This window comes from Megachile rotundata, chromosome 1 (genome assembly GCF_050947335.1).
Source record: "Megachile rotundata isolate GNS110a chromosome 1, iyMegRotu1, whole genome shotgun sequence".
NCBI classification, from domain to species: domain Eukaryota; kingdom Metazoa; phylum Arthropoda; class Insecta; order Hymenoptera; family Megachilidae; genus Megachile; species Megachile rotundata.
The window spans coordinates 22216852-22238456 of record NC_134983.1 but is presented as its reverse complement, the minus strand read 5'-3'; the positions used below and the strand labels follow the sequence as shown (position 1 = coordinate 22238456).

The 21605-nt window shown below is 40.9% G+C and overlaps 1 protein-coding gene and 1 long non-coding RNA gene across 6 annotated transcripts in view; one reads left to right on the top strand and one right to left on the bottom strand.

The window, feature by feature from the left end:
• LOC143264984 (uncharacterized) overlaps positions 1 to 21605 on the top strand; it is a 436316-nt gene that overhangs the window by 264719 nt on the left and 149992 nt on the right. For 2 of the 3 annotated variants that reach the window (XR_013039027.1, XR_013039021.1), the window contains exon 3: positions 13400 to 13602. This is a non-coding gene — a long non-coding RNA (uncharacterized LOC143264984). Of the gene's footprint in view, positions 1 to 2279; positions 2893 to 13399; positions 13603 to 21605 lie in introns of those variants that run through there. The other variant, XR_013039030.1, reaches the window with a different exon arrangement.
• Positions 1 to 21605, bottom strand: part of LOC100877240 (uncharacterized) — a 340218-nt gene that overhangs the window by 232378 nt on the left and 86235 nt on the right. The gene's annotated exons all lie outside the window — the stretch shown is intronic.

Genomic DNA, 21605 nt, shown 5'->3' with positions numbered 1-21605 from the left:
GCCACCCCCTACCGTTCTTTACACCAGAGTCATTTCTGCTACTCTCACAAATATTTTATTTATTTTTCCATTCTTATTCCACTACGATAGTGGATCAGGGTGAATTTATTTAACTTGTCGATTGTTTATTAAAAAATCGGTTATACTTTTCGTTGCATACATTATAAACAAATTACATGAAATAATGTTCTATGAGACTCTTTTATCTGTGAAACTATCTCATCTTCTTCAGACATTATTGACAGAATTGTTGCTATTTTTGCCTCGCTGTCAAATACAATTAGTACGGCTGTTTATGACAGTCAGGATTATCAAATGAAATATTATAAATGATTTTACCAACCAGTCAAACTCATGTTCAAATTTAAAGTCTACGTTGCATACAGCTGCAAAGTGAAACTCTTTTATCTATGATACTATTTCATCTTCTTCAGATATTATTAATAAAATTATTTATATTTTTACCTCGCTATTAAATACAGTTAGTGCGGCTGTTTATGACAGTCAGAATTATCAAATGAAATATTATAAATGATTTTACCAACCAGTCAAACTCATGTTCAAATTTAATGTCTACGTTGCATACAGCTGCAAAATGAAACTCTTTTATTTATGAAACAATTTCATCTTCTTCAGACATCATTGATAAAATTATTGCTATTTTTGCCTGGCTACCAAATTCAATTAGTACAGCTGTTTACGACAGTTTCAGGATTATCCAATGAACTGTTACAAATGAAATTACCACCCAGTCAAAATCATGTTTAAATTAAAGTCTACGTTGCATCCAATTGCAAAATTACATAAAGTAATATACTATGAAACTCATTTATCTATGAAACTATTTCACCTTCTTCAGACATTATCAATAGAATTATTGCTATTTTTGCCTGGCTACCAAATACAATTAATTAAAATCATGTTTAAATTTAAACTCTTGCATCGTAAAGCGAAACGAAGAAACATGTCGATCAACATGCGATACCTAAGGGATGACATCCGATAATTCAATTTGCGCTCACGTATCCAAAATACGAAAGAGAAGCGAGTTGGTCGCGAGTGACCTAGGAAATCCTTTTATCGCGCCTCGTCGAACAGCAGGCCTCCACGGAGGAGACCGCGAAAGGCGAAAACACGATAAAGACGTCGCGTCGCGTTGCGTCGTGTCGGCTCGCTTTCCAACCCTCGGATAACGCCGTGCTCGGGTGTTTTCGTATTCCGACGATGTTTGAAATATTGAAAAATCAAGAAAGAATAGCGGAAAAATCGAGGGAACGCGAGAGACCCGCCGGTTATGGGATCAAGAGAATTTTCCGAGGCAACTTGCGCACCACTGACGCAGACACGCGTCAAAAAGGATGATATGCACAGGGATGGAGCGAGGCGATGCCGGATGAGGGAGGGACGAGCAAGAGGGTGTTCGAGAGAGGGTGCAGGCGTCGGAGGACCTAACGTTCGCCGAAGTGCGCGATGGGGGGTGAAAGGGCTGAAACGAGACGGAAAACACTGGGAGAAAGTCGAAGAAGGAGGAAAGACGTCAAGTTTGTTGTGCACTAGTTTGCTGAGTAAAGGCCGCAGAAAAATATTTTGTACGTTTCGCTCGCGTTTACGGAAAAAGTACATGTATATTTTTCTATACTATTCAAATGTTGAAAAAGGTTAGAAAGAACAAACACTCGCTATGTAATATGTAAAATCTGTATAAAATACTAACTGTTTCATGGTACAGATCGATAGCGTTATTTGTCGTTTTTAACGAAAGAAGATAAATAGGTGGTCACTAACGGTACGTTTATCTTACGAACGTTTTTCATTTTGTTTACGATGATCGGCCTCAAACGCGTGGTCGCGAAGAGAGGGTGAGTCGGCCCGGCATGGATAAGCAAGCAAGGGGGATGTAACAGGGGGAGGCTGGTATCGAAGAAGGAGAGAATAGCCCAAAGCAATCGGAACCCCCGTCGAACCGATGTAGTAGATTCACTTACCTATTCGTCCCTTCGCCTCTCTCGGTCCCCTCGGTCTTTGCAACTCTCTGGAATCCCTGACAAGTTACGGCAGTCTCGCAGTGACGCTCAAATCGAGTTAACGTTGTTTTACGAGCCTCGGTTTCGTTCTACGCCGATTTCAACGGTTAAAAACAGCTTGCACGTGTCAAAGCAGATTTCTATCAACTTTCGAAATTGCTACACTTTGCGTATACGACAGCACGATTCTTTTACGGAAAAAACCAAGCTTCGTGTTCTCGGCGAATTTTCCAGGCAAATTTCCGAATTTTACAGATTGGAGAACTTCGGCAGTTTTCGGAATTTTGACGAGTTGGGAGAATTTCAGGACTTCGACAGCGAGGAATTTGGGAAATATGGAATTTTGGCGAAAATGAGCTGACACGTCGTGGTTTATTTGCGTTGCGATGCCTTCGCATTACTCCGGGAGATTGCCCCGATGCCCAGCAGTTATCACACCCCATAAACAAAACAATAACCTCCCCGGGGGTAACATCAGATGAAACCTTGATGGCGTGGTCTAAATGGGAACAGAATTCCAAAACTTGTCAATAAATTGAATAAACTTGTTGTCTCAAAGCTGTCATTTTTCTTCTTGTCATACTACATTCTCTTTTCTGTTAACAATCTTGTATTTAATTTCTATTAGCAATAATTAAAACGTATAATTGTATGTATAATTAATGTATGCATGTAAATATTGTACGTAAATGTATAATTACATGTATAATTGCGATATAGTTGTAACAAATACTCAAAATTAATCAATAATTTCTGGATCAATTAATCAACTGCTGAATTTAAGTATATTTTCTAAAACGTTAAAAATAATAATACAAAATTTGATATAAAATAAACGACATTTCGATTAGGAAGACTGACGTATCGATTTGAGATTACGTTACCCATAACCTCGAAGTTTCAGTAACATTAAACGTACATGCTCGCGTTAGTACATAAATGCGCAGCAACGTTAGAAAGAATATCGGAAGAAGGTAAAGTGGGTCAACAATCGCGAAAGTGGTGTTCCATAGTTTATACCAGGTTCGTAGTCGAGATTCTAGCGAGAAGAAACAAAATTCCTGATGCTTTCGCGCTCATTGGCCCGCCGTTAATTAGCACAGCGTTCGCCGCGTTTTTCCCAAGCCGAGTAATTACCAGGGAAAATTGGCGTCGTCGAAACACGCGATAAACCGGCTCGTCGCCGGACTTCAAATTAATATTTCAGCCGTTGCGTCGGTCTAATTTCGTGAAAAGCGATTATATCGCCGGAATGGAAAAAACATCTCGACTAATCAAGCTGCTCTCCCGACCCGCTCGCAGAGAAAAACATGCGCGCGACAGCTCGCTAGCCGAATTAATATCAATCACGAGCGAAAAATGCTCGCCGGATTGAAGCGGAGAATTCACGATAGCCATTTTCACGGTTGATCGATGCGCGTTGATGCTCCGAAATTTTCCAAGTGTGTACAATAAACGCATGCTCTAATGCCTCCAATGTTCCTATGAACATTGATCCTCCTAAATATTTTATATTTCTTTTCGAAAGTAAAATAAATGGTACTAAGGAATTCTACATATGGAGCAGTTTTATGGAATTATTATTAGAAATACGATTATGCAGAAAGAAAATGAACTTTTTTATTATTATTCTATAGAATAATTTCTTTTCGAAAATAAAATAAATAGTAGCTACTAAGGAATTCTACATACGGAGCTGTTTTATGGAATTATTATTAGAAATACAATTATGCAGAAAGAAAATGAACTTTTTTATTGTTATTCTATAGAATAATTTCTTTTCGAAAATAAAATAAATAGCAGCTACTAAGGAATTCTACATACGGAGCTGTTTTATGGAATTATTATTAGAAATATAATTATACAAAAAGAAAATGAACTTTTTTATTGTTATTCTATAGAATAATTTCTTTTCGGAAATAAAATAAATAGTAGCTACTAAGGAATTCTACGTACGGAGCTATTTTATGGAATTATTATTAGAAATACGATTATGCAGAAAGAAAATGAACTTTTTTATTGTTATTCTATAGAATGATTTCTTTTCGAAAATAAAATAAATAGTAGCTACTAAGGAATTCTACGTACGGAGCTGTTTTATGGAATTATTATTAGAAATACGATTATGCAGGAAGAAAATGAGCTTCTTTATTACTATTCTGTAGAATAATTATAATAGATAAAATAATTATTGGAATTTATTTAATGGAAGATAATTAAATGAAAGTAATACAACAAAACACGAATGGAACTTCATAATGTGCAATTAAAATTCTCGCCGTTTTAATACCTCAACTTCTGACAATGCAATGTGTACTTCGCTTTTCTTTAAATACAAACAGATTCTTTTTAGAACTTTCGGCATCGACATTGATCACAAAAAAAGACAATTTTGTTCGCTTTGCACCAATCTTCATTACAAGCAAGTTTCGTTACATTCAACATACAACATCTTTCACAGACACACCACAATTCTGAATATGAAAATACAAAAATTTTCTGATCTCCAAAGTCGAAGATAAATAAGAAACTCTCTTGGTTATCTAAGTAAAGGGTGTATTAGCATCTGGCACTAAAATCGAACCAAAAATTTGGCAGCGAGAAGATGCAGGCTCGAAGGAATGTAATCTTAAACTCGCGCGAATAAAGTCGGTGCAAACGCCACGAGGGTACTTTGGTTGTAACGCGCAGGCGGTTGAAGAACGTTTTAATAAGGCACGTAGGCGACGGACGAGTCGGTGTAAAAGAGGGAAGAAGTGTGCAGCGCCGTGAGCCGAAAGGGGAAAGGAAAGGAGAAAGGAAATTCGAGCGAGAAGAAGAGAGAACGCGCGCAAATACGAGCGCGAGTGCGTGCAGAGGGTTCGAAAGAATCGCGAGTGCATCTCGTTCGAAGAAGGGTAAATACTTAGGGGTGCGACGTGTGCCGGCAAAAGAGAGGGTGAGAAGCGAGAGTGGTTGTCGATCGACGACGCGGAACGATTCGATAATTTTACGATTGTCGGAAAATTCTGCTCGACCGATATCTCGATGCAGAAAATTCCTTTCCGACCGAACGAGAGAGACGGAGAGGTAGATTCCGAACGAGAGAAACAATTGGAAACTGTCTGTCTGTTCGTGTTTGCGCCGGGGAATATCGTGGAACGCGAGGAATTCAAAGAAACGGCAACGTTTCATGGACACAATAGATCTGGCAAACGGTAATTTAGTACAAGAGAACGGTTCATTTTTACCTGGGTACAACCGAATGATCGATTTGCTATCGAAAGTGATCCAAAGCGTATCGTACAACCTGTTTTCCAATTTTATTCTATTTCGGAAAGAATTTCATACAACTTGTTCTTCCATTACCTTAGCGATGGTTATCTGTCGTTACGAAATTTCAAAATTTCTATGCAGCTTAGCGTAAGGGTTGGTAACCGAGTTACTAAACACCTCCGCAGAAACTGTAACATTCATTGATCCCGCTGAGGATATGCCCATGCATTTTTAACGGTACGATCGTGAAATCGTGCCTGTTGGCGCCGTCTCCTCGCAAAAGTCAATACTACCTGAGGACACCGTTTTATTGCACCCCCGTGTCTCGATTCTTACCACCGTCTGACAGTAAACTCAGCTTTCTTACAATAAATACACATCTCGTTAATCGAACAATAAATATTCAGTATATCTTCGATTGGAACATCTCGATTCGGAAATTCAACAATGTTCGATTTGCTCGAAAATTTTCAGAAGAGGATATGGACGTCCATTACCATTGTCAGATAGAGTCGACTAATCAAGTGGCAGTCGAACAGGACGGTGAAAATAAAAAAAAACGAAGAGTGTCCGAGAGCGCGTTGATCGCAGATCAAACACGATATTCGCGTTTAAACGGTCCGCTCTGCGGCCGAGCGGATAATAAGCGGAGCGGTATTCTTCCCGGCGGATTTTCACGCGGCCGCGTCCAACGGTCGATCCCCGAGGTTCCGCGGAAAATTGAATTAGAGAGCTTAAGCCGCCTCTCTTCTCCCCTGTTGGTCGTTAGAACGGTCTCACGGTAATTGATAATCGAGCGACGGCTACAAACGAGCGCGACTAATTGGCTGATCGCATTGTGATTTAAATGTGCAGATTTCCGGCCGACTCGCGGATTAACGGGAATTATAGACGAACGACTAATTGGCGAAAGAGCGCGAGACTCCCTTCCTACGTCCGTTCGTGCGTGTATTAACAACGATACGATCAGATTGTAGATGCTCGACAAAATTAAAAAACAACCCATCAAATTCGGTGCCGCTACGTGTATCATTTCGTAACGTTTATTATAATTCTGTATATTGTTCGATACTTTTATAGGAAAATAGTTCTGTTGCGATACGTTCGAAACGCGGTCAATATTTGGAAACAGCGATTGCTTTCAGTTATTTATTATATTGTTGTTGTCGAGCTGCGATTATTTATTGCGTTGGGAAATTCAGAAAAAGTTTCGGTGTACAAAATTGCTCAATTGAAATCTGGACTTCTGATGAATTTTCCATGGATGCAACCCTTATTTACACCAATAAATTAATCTATTTGTATACGAAAGAAACGATAACTCTATAATTAAATAACTATCACATACATTGTATGTAAAGTACTCCCGATTTGAACCTCCAAAAAGAAGACACCAATATAATATTCTAAAACAACACTGAATTCTGACTAAAAGAAGGTTACAAAAGAAGCGTCTCAAAATGGCGACCAGTCCATCCATTTTATTTCTCAAACCGCTTAATAAAATTTATTCCCCAAACCCTCAATTATTCTACAAAAATGACGATAAAAAATGAAGAAGAAAGTTCTTGTTCGAAAGAATTACCGATTTCGCGCGAAACGTATTCGTTGAAATGAGTTGATTCGCACGACGACTAACATTTTTTCTTGTTTTTTTTTTTCAGTCCGATTTAGCCGTGGTTCGATGCCTGTGTAATAGCAGCTCGTTCGCGAACCGGACGCTTTCCATTTACATAGATCGTTCTGACGTATTAACCGACAGATCAGTGTCGAGAGCAGCGTCGAGCACCGGCCAACTCGCGATCAAATAAACGATGCTTCGCATTCGAACGCGGCCAGCGCTGAAACAACGCTTCTACCCCGAGTGGAATCGTTGATCGACAATTATGTTGGTAATGACCGAATAGAACTGCGATCGAATCGAATGGATCGATTGAAAAGTGGCAAACGACTTCACAGCCTCTTTTTTTCATCTTTCGTTTTAACAATAAGCATACAGTGCGCAGCTTTGTTGAGCAACGAATCAGTAGTTTTATAATAGGATTTTTTTTTTAGAAATTTATAATAAACTTACATCAAGCTCAAGATGACGAATAAAAAATTTCTGAAGTTTAATTTTTATAATATTGGGGATACCGAAAAGTAATCAAAATTTCTTCGATGACTTCAAAGTTTTTCAATGAAAAATTGAAGGACTTTTTTAAAAAGGGAATCGAGCAATTGCCTTTACGCTAACAAAAAGCGTTAGAAAATAATGGAAATTATTTTGTTGATTAGCATTTGAGATTTCTTTAATAAATAAATGTTTTTCGAGAGCAAACGAAATTTTGATTACTTTTCAGATGTGGTTTTATTAATTTCTTGATAAGAAACAGTCGAGTAAAGTAGGATTAGTTTCTAGAGCGTTATAATGACTGGAAATTGAAACTGTATATTCATAAAGCAGTGTCTACATGCGGCGCGTTATCATTACGTATCATTTTGGACAGAGTATGCGTATCAAAGTGTGTCAGAAACTAATATATGTCGCAACGACGATACGTAGCGGTGATACAAGCGTACATATATGCAGCTTAATATACGAGAGCGAGTCGGAGATGATCTCAAGCCGAAATCGCTATAAATATCAAAACGAAGAAAAGACTTGTCCCGAAGAAGAGGAACGAGCAAGAAAAGAGAAGTGGCTCGAAAGAACCGTCGAGTCGTTACTCGAGATGAAGCATCCCCGCAACTGGGGTGGTCTCGGATACTTCATAGAGAGCAGTAGAACATCGGTTCTATGTGTACGTGACTGGTTGGTTGCTTACCAGCCAGTGTCCGGCAAATAACCGTACACTCTCGAATACACAAACAGGCATTCGATTCGTGGCGTAGATAGGGGTAGTTACAGGAATCTATTGTGCTCTGGAGAGGTCGCAACGGTCGTAGGAACGGGGTAGTTGGGGCAGGAGGCAAACGGGCTGAAGGAAAAACGAGGAGGGTGAGAGTGGATGGAAAGCACCCCCATGGATGAATGGCGGCGGCGTTGCCGGTAGTAGTGGTGGCTTTTAGCTGGGCGCATTCAACCGCGAGGGTTAGCCGTGGGGGTTGGGATTAACGCATCCACACACGCGGCCTGCGTCAGGATGAACGAGGAACAGGAGCGAGGGATGCGCGTTTCGGAAAATCGTCCATAAAATGTATTACTCGCGGTGGCGGCATCATGGCCACAGAGACGGTGTTTGTTTAATTTACTTTGACGCATGAGCAGGCCCGACGTCGGACTCGGGGCCGCCCCTTCTTGATACTTTTCTCCCTTTCGAGCGGCGATCGCGGTGTCCTTTGACCGCTGATGAACAGCCACGCTTTTCCACCTACGTTCTGCTGCTTTTTTCACCTTTTTACTCAATGCTCTTTGAGTTTTTTTTTTCGAGGATAATACCCGCATTTCATTTGATACATTTTGTAAACTGCTATCATCGTGATTTAACTTCGAATGTACACCGGTGAAACTTCTTTAGATGAATTAGGGGAAGAGGCTTTTTCGTTTGTAAATTCTCAAATTTACAAACTTTCTACTTCGGAACTTCGGAGTTCGAGGTTTAGCAATTTAGGAATTTGAAGATTCGAAAGTTAGAAAGATTACATTGAGAAAAATCTTGATAACGCAACTGTTTAATATCTACTTTTTAATTTGTAACCTTTACGTTTACTAACTTTACATGCACGTTGAGATTTTATCTGAAATGCGCCGGTTTAAATTTAAACGTTTTCATTTCAGCGAATGCTGATTAAAAGAGTCGAAAGAACTCGCGGATAATTTTCGTAAAAACAATCGAGTCGTTCATCGGATGATCATTATATACGAGCTCGAAATCCGTTTACAAAACACGCGAACAAAGTGATATATCGCGTAACGTTTGTTTAAAAGTCAATTACACACGCGTCGACGCGTGCGGTTAATCCATACGTTAAATTCATTTTCTTGTTTATCGCTTAATGAGATTTTCGCGAATGTAATGCGGCCCCGGAACATTTATTCTATAATCATAATAAACGTACATCCGAAATATATATCATTTCAACGTGAATACATAACCGAGGAATTTTCATTTTCCCAAAATAATTATCTCTCGTTTGTAACTCAACCTATACGCACTCGTTTTTATGCAGGATATCTTATTATTGTAAAAAACAAAATCTAAATTACTTTGTGTTATTGTCTCTTTCGGAAGTCGTTTATGCGTATTCACATTGAAATGCTGCAAAATTTGTGGCAATGAGGTTAATAGTTCAGAGCAGTTCAAAATTATTTTTAATTTCTGTATTGTGAAACCAAAACGTTGAGACACGCATTCTTCGGGTACTCTCTTTGCAAACTATGGAATTTTGGATTGCTACGTCTTTGGATCCTTGAATCATTAGATAACTAGTAACCTATTTGGTTAGGTGAATATTTAGTTACCTACATACAGATTTCTAGGTCACCGAATACCTTTATTGCCAGATTACTATATCTCCAAACTTTTATGTACCCAAATCCCTGCATATTTGCATACTTTATATTCGGTCCTCAATTTATCTTGCATCCCCAGATCTTTTTTTAGATTCCTATTCCTACAGACCCAGATCGATGACACATCGCTGTATCCACAAGCAGCTACCATATTCCTATATCTTCCCCAGTACCTCCACATTTCTACATCCCTAGTAACGTAAATTATACATATCATTAATATCTTCCTACAAGGCTTTTTAAAAAGACCATATCCAAAGATCCACAGTAAAAGAAATTGAAACTTTGCGTTAGAATCTGACAATTTATATTTGTATCCCCGCTAAGTGGTTGAGCGATGATAAAGGTCCGAAGTTTCACTGATTCCGCTAAGCAGAAATCGGTGTTTCGTAGACAGGAAATAAAGCACGCATAGAAACAGTTAACGTTGGTGAAACGCGTTTTGCAAACTCGAGCATAAAACACAGTGGCGTACGTGTCGGTGGCAGCCATAGACGAAGCCTGGGGTTTGTTAAATTCGGTTTAACGCGGAGCGGGCAGGCGAGTATCGACCGGAGGGCAGCCCACTTTGCCTCCTCCTCTTCCTGCTCCTCCACCACCACCTCCTCTCAGTCTTCGTTTTCTTCGTCGAATGCCTTTAGACGGGACCAGACGCGTTCGCTGCTCACTGAAAGAGGGTTGCAATCTCCCCGATCTTCTGAATGGCCACGATAATCATGTGAAATGGATACGCCCCGGCAGACGCGAAATACGCTCGAAATATCTTTCGACTTTCAACCAAGACGTACGCGCGCTTCGAGCGTTCCGTGAAATTTTAAGCACTGGCCAAAGCGTCGACCGTGCTGTGCACCCAGCATGCAACAAACTTGTGTTTCCAAAAGCTTTTCAACTCCGTCCTCGAATAAAGGAAATTAGTTCCTTTAGCGGCTGCGTTTGGACCATATTAGTCCACGACATAGAAGTAATATAGTAACTCTAATTCGAAGAGTAGATGCTCAAACTCTTTCATAATATTCTTCCCATAAGACTGGGAAGACTGATTGGCTGGTGTTAGAATGTTGTTTGAAGATTTCTTTCAGTATTTAGAATTAATTAAATTATTTATGCAAGTCATGTATGAGAAATTTAAAAATTATTATAGGTATGAAAAAGCTTAGTGTCTAATTTCATGTGTACCTAATTCTTTATATTCAAATATAATTATAGAGATGTTAGAGAATGTTAGTCAACTTCCTTGACACCTGAATAATAAATCGACCAATTTACGGACTCTCGTTAATAGCTTTTCCCTACGTGATGTTACACTGTAACACGTAATGTTACATATAATCAGTTATATGCATCAATACCGAGAGTAATCCATCCTTCCTGGCAATATAATAAGAGCCTGCAGCTGTAATTTTGTGTCCTACATCGAATGATCGAATGAATTATCCAAGAAGTTAGAACGCTATACTTACTAGTAATTTATGTCGAAAATTGTACCGTTATTTTCTGTATTCATCTAATTGACCACTTGCTATTCGAGAAGCTAATACTTCCGGTTTAAGCACACGAATTCCTTCCGCGTTGCCGGCCAACGTCGTTAGTCCGTCCGTTCGACCAACGTCCAGACGATTTTAACCAATGAATTTTTCCACGTCGGGCTTCGTTGTTAAATAAATTACAGGGAAATTCCCTTCCGCTCGTTCGTCGTCGTTGGCTGCCTTCCAACAGGGCGGACGCAGTCTGCTCCGACAATGGCCGTCGAAATAGTGAACGAAACGTCGAAAACTGCTTTCCACGGGAACGAAACTTTCTGTCGGCGTTCAGTGAAAAAAATATCTAAACGGTGATCGACAAAGGGACCAGCGAAAAATCGCATCTGCTCCCGACTGCCACTGGAAATACCCTCCTGGTCTCCTCCTCCATGCTATTTCATATAACTCTCCGAAATACCCCCTCGACCAATCGAAAAACCATCGTACGCTTCAACGAGACTTTAAATGAATTTCCCGCCAGTTGTAAAACAATGTTCGCGTGATGTACAAAACGTTTTAAGAATTATTCTTCTGGTCATCTTTTTTCGCGTACGACTGTTGCAACCTTTTCTTACTCAAACTGTTTTGTAATCGCTATTTAATATAATAATTGTTCCAGTCTTTTGCACGTTGGATAACAGAAAGGAATTTTAGGGAAATTTTCATTCCTTTGAACATGTAAAGCATCTTTCACATAAATCAATTATGTAAACCCAGAGATTTCAAAACTTTCTCAATTTCTTTTCTAAGAATTCTCGAATTTCTTGAATATAAATAATTCATCGACCACTTATAGGTTTAAACCGCAAACCTTCATCGAAGCACTGAGGCAATAACCTCTTACTTATCCCGGCTCCTGACTAAACAACTTCCCTAATAATCGTTTTAATGATCCCCGACCGTAGGAAGCTGCAGCCGAAACCGACACGCCCGAACCCATAGGACTACCCGTAAGAGAGAAGGGAGGCAGAAAGGGATATGGGGGTGTATTTTATCGGGACTTAGAAATCAAATATTTGCACGACTGGTAGCTTCGCCTCAGTTTACACGACGAAACTCGCGAATCCTAAATACTCAGCATTTACCGACTCGTCAACGGAAAAGGAGGGTCGGTCCGGCAGACGGTAGACGGCAGACAGGGCGAAGAAGACAAGCGCAGAGAAGCGACGGCGCGAGGATGAACCCGGCGCAGTCGGCGTGGGCCGATGTCGAGGGTTAATTTGCTGACCGTCGGTGTTTATACAGATTGGAAAATCGCAAGCCACGCGATTATGGCCGTGGCGCGAGTCAAAATAGCGCTGAATCAGCGGCCATTATCGCCGCTAAGCGACCGTTATTATTGCGAGTTAACTCGTCCGGGCGTTTATCGTCCGTAAGGACTTTAACCGTGACTCCCTAATTGGCGCTTACGCAACGACGAGCGTGAGAATCAAAGCCATACCCAACTTTACCGTGGCTAAAGGGTGCACCATGTTCGGTCCATTTCGGATCTCAAAATCAAAAATATTTCTATGCACTCTGGTCGAATAAAATTATGACTAGTTTCCTAGCAGAGAGGCGTCTTCAACGCTGCTTTAACCAAAGGGTGCACTGCCTACCATCTTGTTCGGTCCATTTCGGATCTCAAAATCAAAAATATTTCTATGCACTCTGGTCGAATAAAATTATGACTAGTTTCCTAGCAGAGAGGCGTCTTCAACGCTGTTTTAATCAAAGGGTGCACTGCCTACCATTTTGTTCGATCCATTTCGGATCTCAAAATCAAAAATATTTCTGGTCGAATAGAATTATAGCTAGTTTCCTAGTAGAGAGGCTATAGCTGTTTTCTTTTATAAAACTTCCCCTATCCATAAGTCGGGGTGTCTGGTCATCATGCAAAGAATGTATTATACTTAACCCCTTGTACTCTGATTTATTTGTCGGATCAGTAAGAACCAATCACAGCTACAATATTAAAACAGACAAACAAAGTTGAAATATTCTGTCAATTTAGTATTATGTTATTTATGCAAATCATAATTGGACTTGTCTTGAAGGATATGTTAAAGATACATATATCTTGTTGCTATCAATTTATGAAGTATAATAATGTTAATATTTCTTAGTCCCTGAATGGACCTCCAACGTCGCAGCACGCACCGAGGGCCACGACGGGCACTTGATCTACCCACCCTCGTTCTACGCCCGTAGAGGAACGACTCGAAGTTAGCGACTCGTGCCCGTTGGTCGATTTCGATGTAATCAACCGACGAATCCACGGAACCAGAACCTCTCCGCTGATTGGAATCCTTCTTTGGACGTAAAGCATGTAAGTGAAATTACGGTAATAGCGCGACTACGCTTCCTCCGCCAACCCCACCCCTCCAAGCAATTCCTGCTTCAAACTAATTGCTTTCCGCCGTGTCCATTTTGCTGTTTAGAATACTTAACGCGCGTTGACTAGCGAATCAATTTTGTTTCTTCTAAGGTTAAAGAACGTTCTAAGGTTTTTACGGAATTTAAAAGTGGGTCAACGGCGTAATAGATTAATCACTCGATGTCGTTTTAAAAGTAAGAACTTTTATCACCGTGTAAAGTAACTGAAATTAAGTACGGCATGCAAGTTATAATCACTTTGATAATCGCAATAAAAATAAAGAATAATAAGGAATCTTATAAGCTACACAAGAGAGAACAAAGATTTGAACAGCGTGTTAGAGAATTCCCTGCGAATTACGTTCCTCCGAAGCGATGTTCGCTCTAGGTTAATATTTGCCGACTTATCCAACCTGTTCCATTCGCTTAGACTAATCTACGTGTTATCTACGCCACGATGAAGATTTTCTAGCGGAAGTTTCGCCGGCGAACAGCGTTGACGGCAAACGACACGCTCAGCCAGTTATCGACGCTATTCGAGCAGCTTACTTCCTGTAGTCGCGAACGTAATTGGCACGATGTTTCGCTACCGGTTACGGAACTAACGATTCCATGATTCCTACCAATTCTATAGCGATCATAGAGAAAGACGAAAAAAAAACACGGGCAATTCGAGAAAATCGTAGAAAAAAAAGCTCCACGCGCATCCCCGATATTCTAATCTCCAATCCGACTGAAACGCGCATATCGATTCTCCATTTCCGGAGGTAATAGTCTATAACTGGATATATCTGACTCCCCATAACCCGTTGGCCGCTTTTTCACCCCATCAATATTACACGCCAACCTTTCGAGAACTAATAAATGGCGCGGAAGGCTCCAGGGCTAATTCCCGGATATTAAGCGCGCCGGAAACGCAGCTACGTTCGATCGTCTTGACCGCGTGCCATCGATCTGTTCTCCTATCTTCGCAATTGCGAATGTGACATTGCGATTAGAGACCGAATACACATCTCGTTTATTTTTAAAGATTTTTGTGCATTTCACAGAGGTTAAGAATTTGGGGTTGTTCGAATTTGGGGTTGTTCGAATTTGAGGACTGTGTCTGGAGGTCTACGGATATGGGACTGACAAATATTGCAAGTTTTTAACTTTGTAAATATTCAATTCTTGAATTCATGTATTCCCGAAGCTCCAAACTCTCAAGTTTATATTTTAAAAATTTGTCAGACATATAGTACATTGTCTGCAAACTTGATTGAAACTGAAATTGCAAGTTTTCAACTTTGTAAATAATCAATTATTGAATTCATAAATTCCCAAAGTTCCTAATTCTCAAGTTTATATTTTTAAAATTGACAAACATATACCACATTGTCTGCAAACTTGATTGAAACTGAAATTCACAAACACCCGACGTTCTAAAGATATCAAAATGAGCGTTGACTGCACAGGACACGTAAAAGGCGTGACTCGTATCAATCTGAATTTGATATTTTATACCAACGAGTCTTTGCAACAGCAATTAACAGCGTTAGCTCGTTATTCGATAAATAATAACAGTATTATCTTCCCCGCTGATTTCGAATTCGCAGCATCGGTATTTATGTATGTCACACGTTTCCCTTATCTGGCATGCGAGCGCAACACAGCAGTTATTACGACGTTACGTAGGTAAATGTCACGGAGACAGATAGAACCGACCCAGAGAGATGTCGAATCGATACGCCGTGGTGTATACAGATTCGCAGCTGTATGGAGACATCGAGCCATCATCGATACGCAGATTACTCGAGTACATCCCATCCCCTTCGATGTTTCGGAAATCGGAGCGAGTAAGACCGTTCGAAAACGTTGTTGCACCCCCTCCGGAACGAGTTCCCTCGTCGTACCGCTCCTTATCGCCGCGAAGTTAACGCCAACTTTGGATATTCCAGCTGTACGCGACTGCCATTTCGAATATTAAGCTCCAGACTCCTGTCCTCCGACAAGTATTTTCAAAGGGACCCACAGATACCGTCTTTGATCTGCCGAAGACGGATCCTACTTGCCCGAGCAAATTTGATCACGATTTCCATTCCATGCATGTTTCTGCTCTCTTATTGCTGTATTATCACTGTGTTCTCTTTCTTTTCTTTTTGGTACTTTTCAAATTGCTGGTGATTGTCTGAAGCTTATACAATGACAATATGATGTAGGACCTCAATGTTGTAAGAATCAATGAACTTCACCCTGGTGTACATAATTATTCGGATGAAAGAATGAAGGTAGCTGACTGTCACATATGAAGCTCATACACAAACGATATGATCTAGAACCTCAAGTTTATAAAAGTCGTTGAACTTCACCCTGGTCCACATAATTATTTGGATGAAAAAATAAACGAGATGGTTGATTGTCACATCTGAAGCTCATATACAGACAATATGATCCAGAACCCCAAGGTTGTAAGAATCAATGAACTTCACCCTGGTCTACATAATTATTAAGATGAACAAATAAACGAGATGGTTCATTGTCACATGTGAAGCTCATATACAGACAATATGATCCAGTACCTCAAGGTTGTAAGAATCATTGAACTTCACCCAGGTCCACATAATTATTAAGATGAAAAAATAAACGAGATGGTTAATTGTCACATCTGAAGCTCACACCCTAACAATATGACCCAGTACCTCAAGGTTGTAAGAATCATTGAACTTCACCCTGGTCCACATAATTACTCGACTAAAAGAATAACCGAGATGGTTTATTGTCACACCAAAAGCTCATACCCCAACAACATAATCTACAACCCCAAGGTTGTAAGAATTATCGAACTTCACCCTGGACCACATAATTATTCGAACGAAAGAATAAACGAAGGTAAACTTCCGCAAATACATGGCAGTTGTAACGAAGAGATAAAAAATGATGGAAGATTGTTCATTCAGGACGAACCACTGGAATCTATATAGTTCATACGGTATTCTCTTTCGGACACCGGAGCCCGGAGCAAGTCGGAAAAGTTTCAAATTAACCTTAGACTGCTTGCCGCTTCCGTGACTTCCTCTCGAGACTGGATCTGCATAAAATGAAATCGAGATGGGTAGGAGTGCGAGGAACCGATTAAAATTTTCTTCATTCATTTTACAAGCTTAATCCTCTTTTAACTGCGATCGAGAATCGCGCGAAGGGAAAAAAGTTACCCTCTTGGTTAGTTACTTTCTTATTAACGATGCATAAAACGTGCTGATTTACAGATATTACAGGGTGCAAATATTTGACTATTTCCTTGCAGGAAATTTTCAGTTTCGATTGTTTATCGATTAAAAATCTTGTTAATTCACAACCCTCGGCTGCAGCCGAGTTTGTCGTATCTTGATCTCTAATTTCTACGCTATCTGTATGTACTTTTTCTTTCGTGGAGCAAATGGGGAGATGAAGAATCAGATGTGTACTCGCACGCAACGGGTTAATAAACTTTTAACCGGACGTCGCCGGTCGCATTAACGAGGCTAAGCGACACGTAAGACGCTTTGCATCCGTAGCAGGCGTCGAACGAGACCCGGGGGAAGGATCCTCTCGATACGGCTTCCTTTCCAAGATTTCCCCTCGAGCGGCCCGAGAAAGTTTCAAATTGACCCTGGCTCGGTTGCACGGAACCTCCATCCCTCTGCCCTTTCCACTCGGGACTCCTCGATCCGCATCGAATAAACTCTAAATAGAGAAGATCAGGACCACTGTTGGAGGATCGAGGAGCAAAGATTCGCGCAGACAAGGGACAGAAAGAGAATCGCGCGCTCGGAATTAGAGAGATAGAGAAAGAGAGATAACAGTTTCCGTTGCGGGCTGAATTTCTCCATTAGCCACCCCGTATCTCTGCACGGGTGCGCAGTTCTATGGCTGTATTCTGCAAATACGTGCCTATGAACGCGAATCCGTGTGTCCATGTATTCGCTGGAACCCGGTTGGAGTGGCGAGTGTACACCCGGCCTCAGACACCCGCAAAGATGAACGGGGACACAAATCACCGACGCAGAGAGGGATAACATCGGTGGGAGGTGCCTACCTCCCAGACACGTGCGTAATTGAATCGGTCATATTTCGAGGCCGGAGATTCAGTGCGTTGCTTGTACATGATCTATGTACGTGGATATGAGAGATGGACCCAAACTAAGATACCGTTTTTTCCAGTCCACGGAAAACGAATGGCAATTCCTCTTCGTACTTATCAAACGCTGACCTTTCGGATTACAGACCCTTTGTTATTTTGCTGTACTGCGGGACAACTTTCGAACGATGTTCCTTTTGTACGATAAATTTGTTGCGCGATAAATTTTATTAAATCTGTTGCACGATAATAAATATGACAAACGTTTAAAAACGGTATAAAACTCTGTTTGTGAACATTTGTTTCGAAATGTAACATGCATCAGACCTGCATGCCATAAACAGTTTTCATATATTTGTTCGCGTGTCCGCGGACATAAATATGTGCATAGGTCTGCACTGGGTTTTATGATTTATAATATCTTAAATTAAATCTTAAAAGGGTTAAAAGGTGGATAGGTTTCTTGACCTTGACCTTCAACGCAAAGTGGAAATTCACTCGCTAACTTATTCGATTTATTATAGGTAAACCACTCGGGAAAATTCGATTCTAAGATATCCACCCTCGGTCGTGGAGATCCATGCGACGAGCCACTTGACGTGAAAAAAATTACCATCATTTTGAGAAATATTTCCTTCCGAAAATACTGGGGTGAGGGGACCGTTCCGTGGATGTCCGACGATTAATAAAAATCCCCTCGCACTCGTACATCCATTCTTCAAACATGTGTGACTTGCCAACTTATGTATATTTTTGAAATTCTAGCGAAGAGTCGAAAGATTTAACTAAGAAAATTTAACTATTCAAATTCTTAATTATACACACTTAAATATTTAGCATAAAAGATCTCTGCGTTTGATTGTACAAAGAATTACTGAATTGTTCCACAAGTTTCACAACCGTCAAATGATCAATCTCATAGTTACCTCGGAAAGTTTCAAAATTATACGTTGACAGATTGTCAGGTAACAAAAGCTGATCTCTGCGTTTGACCTTACAAAGAATTACCGAATTGTTCCACAAGTTCCACAACCGTCAAATGATCAATCTCATAGTTACCTCGGAAAGTTTCAAAATTATACGTTGACAGATTGTCAGGTAACAAAAGCTGATCTCTGCGTTTGACTGTACAAAGAATTATCAAATTGTTCCACAAGTTCCACAACCGTCAAATGATCAATTACATAGTTACCTCGGAAAGTTTCAAACGAAAAATCGGTATGAACCTGTCAATCCTGAAACTACATCCACGATCGTTAAACCAAAAATCAAGGCCCTTGAACCCCGTGCAAAATCCCGTTTCGCGAGGAAAACGCTGCAAGCAGTTCGCGCCCGTCGTTTATTTTACAAACACCATCGCTGCGTTCGCTTAATTCTCGGTCAATCGAGATCCAGCTTTATCAAACGAATGTAAAGTCGAAAGGGTTGTAAAGCGACAGTCGAAGAACGCGTAAAAATCGTGACTCGTGGAGGAAGGAGAACGGAGGCGGGCTTCGTTCGCGGGCGAACGGAAGCGAAATATCGAAGAAATTTCGCGCGAGAGGGCCAGCCAGGCATTTTTGAAAGGTTCGCGTGACCAGGTTGGTCGATCGGAGTGGCGTAGGGGATGGAGGGAGAAACGCGAGGCAGAAGGCGAAGGACGAAGAAGGAACGCGAGTCGAGGAGGTCGAACGCGGGATGAAAAGAGGCAGAGTCACAGCCGGAGGTAGAGAAAGAGGGTTGCATGGGGTGTGCTGGAGGGGTGGGTGGTCGACGTTGGGTTCTGGGGCCGCAGAGAGCGTGCAGGGGAAGGCTCGCGGATCGATTCAGCCGCTCGAGTCGAGTTGAGACTATGCTTCGGGGCTGTACCGTGCTATGTGGCCTCTCTACGTATGCGCCGTATCTCCTCTCTTGCCCAAAGTCGTCTCTTTGCGAGCGCCTGTGTGCGTCGCTGGATACGGCCCTGTGCCCCTGCCCCTCCCCCTGCGCCATGCTGTGTGTACACCCTCGGCTACGTGCGTGATATCGCACGGAGGACGTGTGTACACACGCGTGCGGCGAAAGAGCAACGAAAGCTGGGACGGGGCGGCGGTACGACAAAAAATTGCAATTTTAATTCGTTCGATGATGGTACGGTCAACGATTCGCTGTAGAAACGATAAAGAACCAGATCTGGTTCGAAATAATACTTTTAGCAAAAATGTCTCCGATTGCGAACCTTACGGCGAGTTAATTATAATCGAACATTGTTTGTATAAGGAGTGGATGGTAATGAAGATAGGGATTATAGAAGAAGAGGGGTCCAAGTGGAACAGTATAAAAATCCTATTCTTTAGATTCGATTGGATTTAATCGGGTTTAATTGAGTTCCATCGGGTTCCAATTGCTTGCGTTTAACTTTTTAAACGGACCAGTCGTCTAACACCCTCTCGCTCGTTGTATCGTTCGCGATCTTACGGCGGTTCCGATTCGAAACGATCGGAAAAATTCCGTCGGTGTATCTAAATCCGCCAGCGTTTCCGTCGAAAAAAAAGACGGAGAAAACCAGAAAAGGGGCAAAACATAGTCGAGCACCGTGTGCTGGCGAACATTTATTCGAGGAGAGGAGGAAAAACGACCAAGAGGACCTGGTCCCGATAAAAAATCTCACCCTTCGGCTTTTATGGAGCTTAATTCGCCGCCATTAAGTTTTAATTGGCCACGTTCAATCGATCCACCGTTTTAATGTCCCTTGTAACCGTTTCGAATATATACGACTTCGTGGTGACCATAAACCGCTATATATCGTATGAATAACAATCCAGGATCACGATTTCAACGCTTTCAATTTGTATTCCTAGAAAAACGCCACGGAAATGCGCGACGCGTAATCAAGTTTCCTTAATTAACCACTTTCTGCTGCACTTCCGTGAACAATTTGTTTATTATTTAGTCCCGTGTTAGCAAGAAAAATCTGTATAATCTCGGAAACGAGGTTACTAAGAGCGCGTTTACTTTGAAAGGAACCAAGTACTCCTTGTTCAACCACTTTAATCAAATTTAAGTAAAACAAAGGAACGAGGAAATAACTTTTTGTAGTTCAAACTTACCCTGTAACTACCACTAATTTTGATATTGAATTAGTTTCTCGTAAATAATTCTTCGAAAGCTATAACAAGGTTTTGACTGTAACATGTAGGGTTAATGTCTTTTATTTTTAATAATCATTTCATATGAAATCTAATTAACTATAATAAATTATTTAAAAAAAAAAACTATGTACCAACAGTAAGATTTGAACCCTGGTCAGCGACGTACAAGTCTAAAACCTTACTCGTACGTTACCACATCATTCGAATTTCGGCTAAGTTAAAATAATACTTATTGTAATAATGTAGCTATAATCACAGATATGTAATCAAATATATAGTCGCAAACAGGAGAATAAAATATAAAAGTGTACAGAGACTCAACGACTTTGCTGTGTCCATGATAGAGAAAAATTTACTCCGCGATTTTCCCTCGTGTTCTACAGCTACCGATATCATAGTTTCAACAAAAGTTTGATATAGCACATTAGGTAGGTAGGTTTCACCCTTTCGCGCGAGTAGCTCTAAGAGATATTAGCAATGGCAGTTTGAGGGGGACCATTATACCCTTCACCGACAGTATCATCAAGCGAAGGATTAAAAACGCGTTGCCGGTAACACGCTGATGTTCCGCAAACGGTTGACAGAGAATCCTGACGCGTTGAGGGCGAAACTCGCCCGGTATTCGGCGTCAGCGTCTTGAATGGTGACAAATGGCATGTACCGCGAACACACAGTCGCGCGTCGTGGCTGTGACTGTAGGTATGAAGGGGTCCCTGCAGCGCGTGAGCAATGCGGATGCACCGTGAACAT